General features: G+C 47.1%; 16 non-coding genes and 1 pseudogene across 16 annotated transcripts in view; all 17 read right to left on the reverse strand.

Annotated features, from left to right (window-relative positions):
* The window catches only part of LOC146281117 (5S ribosomal RNA), a 119-nt gene extending 23 nt beyond the window's left edge, over positions 1–96 (reverse strand). The window contains exon 1 of the ribosomal RNA XR_014765890.1: positions 1–96. This exon is cut by the window's left edge and continues 23 nt beyond it. This is a non-coding gene — a ribosomal RNA (5S ribosomal RNA).
* A 186-nt stretch (positions 97–282) lies between these two features.
* Positions 283–401, reverse strand: LOC146281118 (5S ribosomal RNA). The gene has a single exon (XR_014764117.1). It is a non-coding gene; the product is annotated as a 5S ribosomal RNA (ribosomal RNA).
* A 174-nt stretch (positions 402–575) lies between these two features.
* LOC146281119 (5S ribosomal RNA) lies at positions 576–694 on the reverse strand. Its single transcript, XR_014764119.1, has one exon. It is a non-coding gene; the product is annotated as a 5S ribosomal RNA (ribosomal RNA).
* A 194-nt stretch (positions 695–888) lies between these two features.
* LOC146281120 (5S ribosomal RNA) lies at positions 889–1007 on the reverse strand (annotated as a pseudogene).
* Positions 1008–1185: 178 nt separating this feature from the next.
* LOC146281121 (5S ribosomal RNA) lies at positions 1186–1304 on the reverse strand. The gene has a single exon (XR_014765375.1). It is a non-coding gene; the product is annotated as a 5S ribosomal RNA (ribosomal RNA).
* A 174-nt stretch (positions 1305–1478) lies between these two features.
* Positions 1479–1597, reverse strand: LOC146281122 (5S ribosomal RNA). The gene has a single exon (XR_014764121.1). It is a non-coding gene; the product is annotated as a 5S ribosomal RNA (ribosomal RNA).
* A 168-nt stretch (positions 1598–1765) lies between these two features.
* LOC146281123 (5S ribosomal RNA) lies at positions 1766–1884 on the reverse strand. Its single transcript, XR_014764122.1, has one exon. It is a non-coding gene; the product is annotated as a 5S ribosomal RNA (ribosomal RNA).
* A 174-nt stretch (positions 1885–2058) lies between these two features.
* On the reverse strand, positions 2059–2177 carry LOC146281124 (5S ribosomal RNA). The gene has a single exon (XR_014764123.1). It is a non-coding gene; the product is annotated as a 5S ribosomal RNA (ribosomal RNA).
* A 190-nt stretch (positions 2178–2367) lies between these two features.
* LOC146281125 (5S ribosomal RNA) lies at positions 2368–2486 on the reverse strand. The gene has a single exon (XR_014764124.1). It is a non-coding gene; the product is annotated as a 5S ribosomal RNA (ribosomal RNA).
* Positions 2487–2666: 180 nt separating this feature from the next.
* LOC146281126 (5S ribosomal RNA) lies at positions 2667–2785 on the reverse strand. The gene has a single exon (XR_014765891.1). It is a non-coding gene; the product is annotated as a 5S ribosomal RNA (ribosomal RNA).
* A 186-nt stretch (positions 2786–2971) lies between these two features.
* LOC146281127 (5S ribosomal RNA) lies at positions 2972–3090 on the reverse strand. The gene has a single exon (XR_014764125.1). It is a non-coding gene; the product is annotated as a 5S ribosomal RNA (ribosomal RNA).
* Positions 3091–3264: 174 nt separating this feature from the next.
* Positions 3265–3383, reverse strand: LOC146281128 (5S ribosomal RNA). The gene has a single exon (XR_014764126.1). It is a non-coding gene; the product is annotated as a 5S ribosomal RNA (ribosomal RNA).
* A 188-nt stretch (positions 3384–3571) lies between these two features.
* Positions 3572–3690, reverse strand: LOC146281129 (5S ribosomal RNA). Its single transcript, XR_014765893.1, has one exon. It is a non-coding gene; the product is annotated as a 5S ribosomal RNA (ribosomal RNA).
* Positions 3691–3868: 178 nt separating this feature from the next.
* On the reverse strand, positions 3869–3987 carry LOC146281130 (5S ribosomal RNA). The gene has a single exon (XR_014765377.1). It is a non-coding gene; the product is annotated as a 5S ribosomal RNA (ribosomal RNA).
* Positions 3988–4161: 174 nt separating this feature from the next.
* LOC146281131 (5S ribosomal RNA) lies at positions 4162–4280 on the reverse strand. The gene has a single exon (XR_014764127.1). It is a non-coding gene; the product is annotated as a 5S ribosomal RNA (ribosomal RNA).
* Positions 4281–4464: 184 nt separating this feature from the next.
* On the reverse strand, positions 4465–4583 carry LOC146281132 (5S ribosomal RNA). The gene has a single exon (XR_014764128.1). It is a non-coding gene; the product is annotated as a 5S ribosomal RNA (ribosomal RNA).
* Positions 4584–4757: 174 nt separating this feature from the next.
* LOC146281133 (5S ribosomal RNA) lies at positions 4758–4876 on the reverse strand. Its single transcript, XR_014764129.1, has one exon. It is a non-coding gene; the product is annotated as a 5S ribosomal RNA (ribosomal RNA).
* Between the last annotated feature and the right edge of the window lie 124 nt (positions 4877–5000).

A 5000-nucleotide genomic window follows, 5' to 3' on the forward strand; every position in this document is an offset into this window, starting at 1 on the left:
AGGCGGTCTCCCATCCAAGTACTAACCAGGCCCGACCCTGCTTAGCTTCCGAGATCAGACGAGATCGGGCGTTGCCAGGCTGGTATGGCCGTACGAAATAAGTTGACAACCATAGGCTACTTATCCATATACAGATTTAGCAATTGACAATGCAAGGTGGTCTCTCTCTCTCTCTCTCTCTCTCTCTCTCTCGTGTCAAAATGAAAACAGCTTCCAGCCCCTTTCATGAAGGACTACTTGTGCATATTGCAAGATTTCAGTTTCTAAGTGAATGAGCAACAGAGCATACAGCACCTGGTATTCCCAGGCGGTCTCCCATCCAAGTACTAACCAGGCCCGACCCTGCTTAGCTTCCGAGATCAGACGAGATCGGGCGTTGCCAGGCTGGTATGGCCGTACGAAATAAGTTGACAACCATAGGCTACTTATCCATATACAAATTTAGCAATTGACAATGCAAGGTAGTCTCTCTCTCGCTCTCTCTCATGTCAAAATGAAAACAGCTTCCAGCCCCTTTCATGAAGGACTACTTGTGCATATTGCAAGATGTCAATTTCTAAGTGAATGAGCAAAAGAGCATACAGCACCTGGTATTCCCAGGCGGTCTCCCATCCAAGTACTAACCAGGCCCGACCCTGCTTAGCTTCCGAGATCAGACGAGATCGGGCGTTGCCAGGCTGGTATGGCCGTACGAAATAAGTTGACAACCATAGGCTACTTATCCATATACAGATTTAGCAATTGACAATGCAAGGTGGTCTCTCTCTCTCTCTCTCTCTCTCTCTCTCTCTCTCTCTCGTGTCAAAATGAAAACAGCTTCCAGCCCCTTTCATGAAGGACTACTTGTGCATATTGCAAGATTTCAGTTTCTAAGTGAATGAGCAAAAGAGCATACAACACCTGGTATACCCAGGCGGTCTCCCATCCAAGTACTAACCAGGCCCGACCCTGCTTAGCTTCCGAGATCAGACGAGATCGGGCGTTGCCAGGCTGGTATGGCCGTACGAAATAGGTTGACAACCATAGGTTACTTATCCATATACAGATTTAGCAATTGACAATGCAAGGTAGTCTCTCTCTCTCTCTCTCTCTCTCGTGTCAAAATGAAAACAGCTTCCAGCCCCTTTCATGAAGGACTACTTGTGCATATTGCAAGATGTCAATTTCTAAGTGAATGAGCAAAAGAGCATACAGCACCTGGTATTCCCAGGCGGTCTCCCATCCAAGTACTAACCAGGCCCGACCCTGCTTAGCTTCCAAGATCAGACGAGATCGGGCGTTGCCAGGCTGGTATGGCCGTACGAAATAAGTTGACAACCATAGGCTACTTATCCATATACAGATTTAGCAATTGACAATGCAAGGTGGTCTCTCTCTCTCTCTCTCTCGTGTCAAAATGAAAACAGCTTCCAGCCCCTTTCATGAAGGACTACTTGTGCATATTGCAAGATTTCAGTTTCTAAGTGAATGAGCAAAAGAGCATACAGCACCTGGTATTCCCAGGCGGTCTCCCATCCAAGTACTAACCAGGCCCGACCCTGCTTAGCTTCCGAGATCAGACGAGATCGGGCGTTGCCAGGCTGGTATGGCCGTACGAAATAAGTTGACAACCATAGGCTACTTATCCATATACAGATTTAGCAATTGACAATGCAAGGTGGTCTCTCTCTCTCTCGTGTCAAAATGAAAACAGCTTCCAGCCCCTTTCATGAAGGACTACTTGTGCATATTGCAAGATTTCAGTTTCTAAGTGAATGAGCAACAGAGCATACAGCACCTGGTATTCCCAGGCGGTCTCCCATCCAAGTACTAACCAGGCCCGACCCTGCTTAGCTTCCGAGATCAGACGAGATCGGGCGTTGCCAGGCTGGTATGGCCGTACGAAATAAGTTGACAACCATAGGCTACTTATCCATATACAAATTTAGCAATTGACAATGCAAGGTAGTCTCTCTCTCGCTCTCTCTCATGTCAAAATGAAAACAGCTTCCAGCCCCTTTCATGAAGGACTACTTGTGCATATTGCAAGATGTCAATTTCTAAGTGAATGAGCAAAAGAGCATACAGCACCTGGTATTCCCAGGCGGTCTCCCATCCAAGTACTAACCAGGCCCGACCCTGCTTAGCTTCCGAGATCAGACGAGATCGGGCGTTGCCAGGCTGGTATGGCCGTACGAAATAAGTTGACAACCATAGGCTACTTATCCATATACAGATTTAGCAATTGACAATGCAAGGTGGTCTCTCTCTCTCTCTCTCTCTCTCTCTCTCTCTCTCGTGTCAAAATGAAAACAGCTTCCAGCCCCTTTCATGAAGGACTACTTGTGCATATTGCAAGATTTCAGTTTCTAAGTGAATGAGCAAAAGAGCATACAGCACCTGGTATTCCCAGGCGGTCTCCCATCCAAGTACTAACCAGGCCCGACCCTGCTTAGCTTCCGAGATCAGACGAGATCGGGCGTTGCCAGGCTGGTATGGCCGTACGAAATAAGTTGACAACCATAGGCTACTTATCCATATACAGATTTAGCAATTGACAATGCAAGGTGGTCTCTCTCTCTCTCTCTCTCTCTCTCGTGTCAAAATGAAAACAGCTTCCAGCCCCTTTCATGAAGGACTACTTGTGCATATTGCAAGATTTCAGTTTCTAAGTGAATGAGCAAAAGAGCATACAGCACCTGGTATACCCAGGCGGTCTCCCATCCAAGTACTAACCAGGCCCGACCCTGCTTAGCTTCCGAGATCAGACGAGATCGGGCGTTGCCAGGCTGGTATGGCCGTACGAAATAAGTTGACAACCATAGGCTACTTATCCATATACAGATTTAGCAATTGACAATGCAAGGTGGTCTCTCTCTCTCTCTCTCTCTCTCTCTCTCTCGTGTCAAAATGAAAACAGCTTCCAGCCCCTTTCATGAAGGACTACTTGTGCATATTGCAAGATTTCAGTTTCTAAGTGAATGAGCAACAGAGCATACAGCACCTGGTATTCCCAGGCGGTCTCCCATCCAAGTACTAACCAGGCCCGACCCTGCTTAGCTTCCGAGATCAGACGAGATCGGGCGTTGCCAGGCTGGTATGGCCGTACGAAATAAGTTGACAACCATAGGCTACTTATCCATATACAAATTTAGCAATTGACAATGCAAGGTAGTCTCTCTCTCGCTCTCTCTCATGTCAAAATGAAAACAGCTTCCAGCCCCTTTCATGAAGGACTACTTGTGCATATTGCAAGATGTCAATTTCTAAGTGAATGAGCAAAAGAGCATACAGCACCTGGTATTCCCAGGCGGTCTCCCATCCAAGTACTAACCAGGCCCGACCCTGCTTAGCTTCCGAGATCAGACGAGATCGGGCGTTGCCAGGCTGGTATGGCCGTACGAAATAAGTTGACAACCATAGGCTACTTATCCATATACAGATTTAGCAATTGACAATGCAAGGTGGTCTCTCTCTCTCTCTCTCTCTCTCTCTCTCTCTCGTGTCAAAATGAAAACAGCTTCCAGCCCCTTTCATGAAGGACTACTTGTGCATATTGCAAGATTTCAGTTTCTAAGTGAATGAGCAAAAGAGCATACAGCACCTGGTATACCCAGGCGGTCTCCCATCCAAGTACTAACCAGGCCCGACCCTGCTTAGCTTCCGAGATCAGACGAGATCGGGCGTTGCCAGGCTGGTATGGCCGTACGAAATAGGTTGACAACCATAGGTTACTTATCCATATACAGATTTAGCAATTGACAATGCAAGGTAGTCTCTCTCTCTCTCTCTCTCTCTCGTGTCAAAATGAAAACAGCTTCCAGCCCCTTTCATGAAGGACTACTTGTGCATATTGCAAGATGTCAATTTCTAAGTGAATGAGCAAAAGAGCATACAGCACCTGGTATTCCCAGGCGGTCTCCCATCCAAGTACTAACCAGGCCCGACCCTGCTTAGCTTCCAAGATCAGACGAGATCGGGCGTTGCCAGGCTGGTATGGCCGTACGAAATAAGTTGACAACCATAGGCTACTTATCCATATACAGATTTAGCAATTGACAATGCAAGGTGGTCTCTCTCTCTCTCTCTCTCGTGTCAAAATGAAAACAGCTTCCAGCCCCTTTCATGAAGGACTACTTGTGCATATTGCAAGATTTCAGTTTCTAAGTGAATGAGCAAAAGAGCATACAGCACCTGGTATTCCCAGGCGGTCTCCCATCCAAGTACTAACCAGGCCCGACCCTGCTTAGCTTCCGAGATCAGACGAGATCGGGCGTTGCCAGGCTGGTATGGCCGTACGAAATAAGTTGACAACCATAGGCTACTTATCCATATACAGATTTAGCAATTGACAATGCAAGGTGGTCTCTCTCTCTCTCTCTCTCTCTCTCTCTCGTGTCAAAATGAAAACAGCTTCCAGCCCCTTTCATGAAGGACTACTTGTGCATATTGCAAGATTTCAGTTTCTAAGTGAATGAGCAACAGAGCATACAGCACCTGGTATTCCCAGGCGGTCTCCCATCCAAGTACTAACCAGGCCCGACCCTGCTTAGCTTCCGAGATCAGACGAGATCGGGCGTTGCCAGGCTGGTATGGCCGTACGAAATAAGTTGACAACCATAGGCTACTTATCCATATACAAATTTAGCAATTGAGAATGCAAGGTAGTCTCTCTCTCGCTCTCTCTCATGTCAAAATGAAAACAGCTTCCAGCCCCTTTCATGAAGGACTACTTGTGCATATTGCAAGATGTCAATTTCTAAGTGAATGAGCAAAAGAGCATACAGCACCTGGTATTCCCAGGCGGTCTCCCATCCAAGTACTAACCAGGCCCGACCCTGCTTAGCTTCCGAGATCAGACGAGATCGGGCGTTGCCAGGCTGGTATGGCCGTACGAAATAAGTTGACAACCATAGGCTACTTATCCATATACAGATTTAGCAATTGACAATGCAAGGTGGTCTCTCTCTCTCTCTCTCTCTCTCTCTCTCGTGTCAAAATGAAAACAGCTTCCAGCCCCT

The sequence above is a fragment of the Hypomesus nipponensis genome, chromosome 7, assembly GCF_054491055.1.
Source record: "Hypomesus nipponensis isolate SF chromosome 7, ASM5449105v1, whole genome shotgun sequence".
In the NCBI taxonomy this organism is placed as follows: domain Eukaryota; kingdom Metazoa; phylum Chordata; class Actinopteri; order Osmeriformes; family Osmeridae; genus Hypomesus; species Hypomesus nipponensis.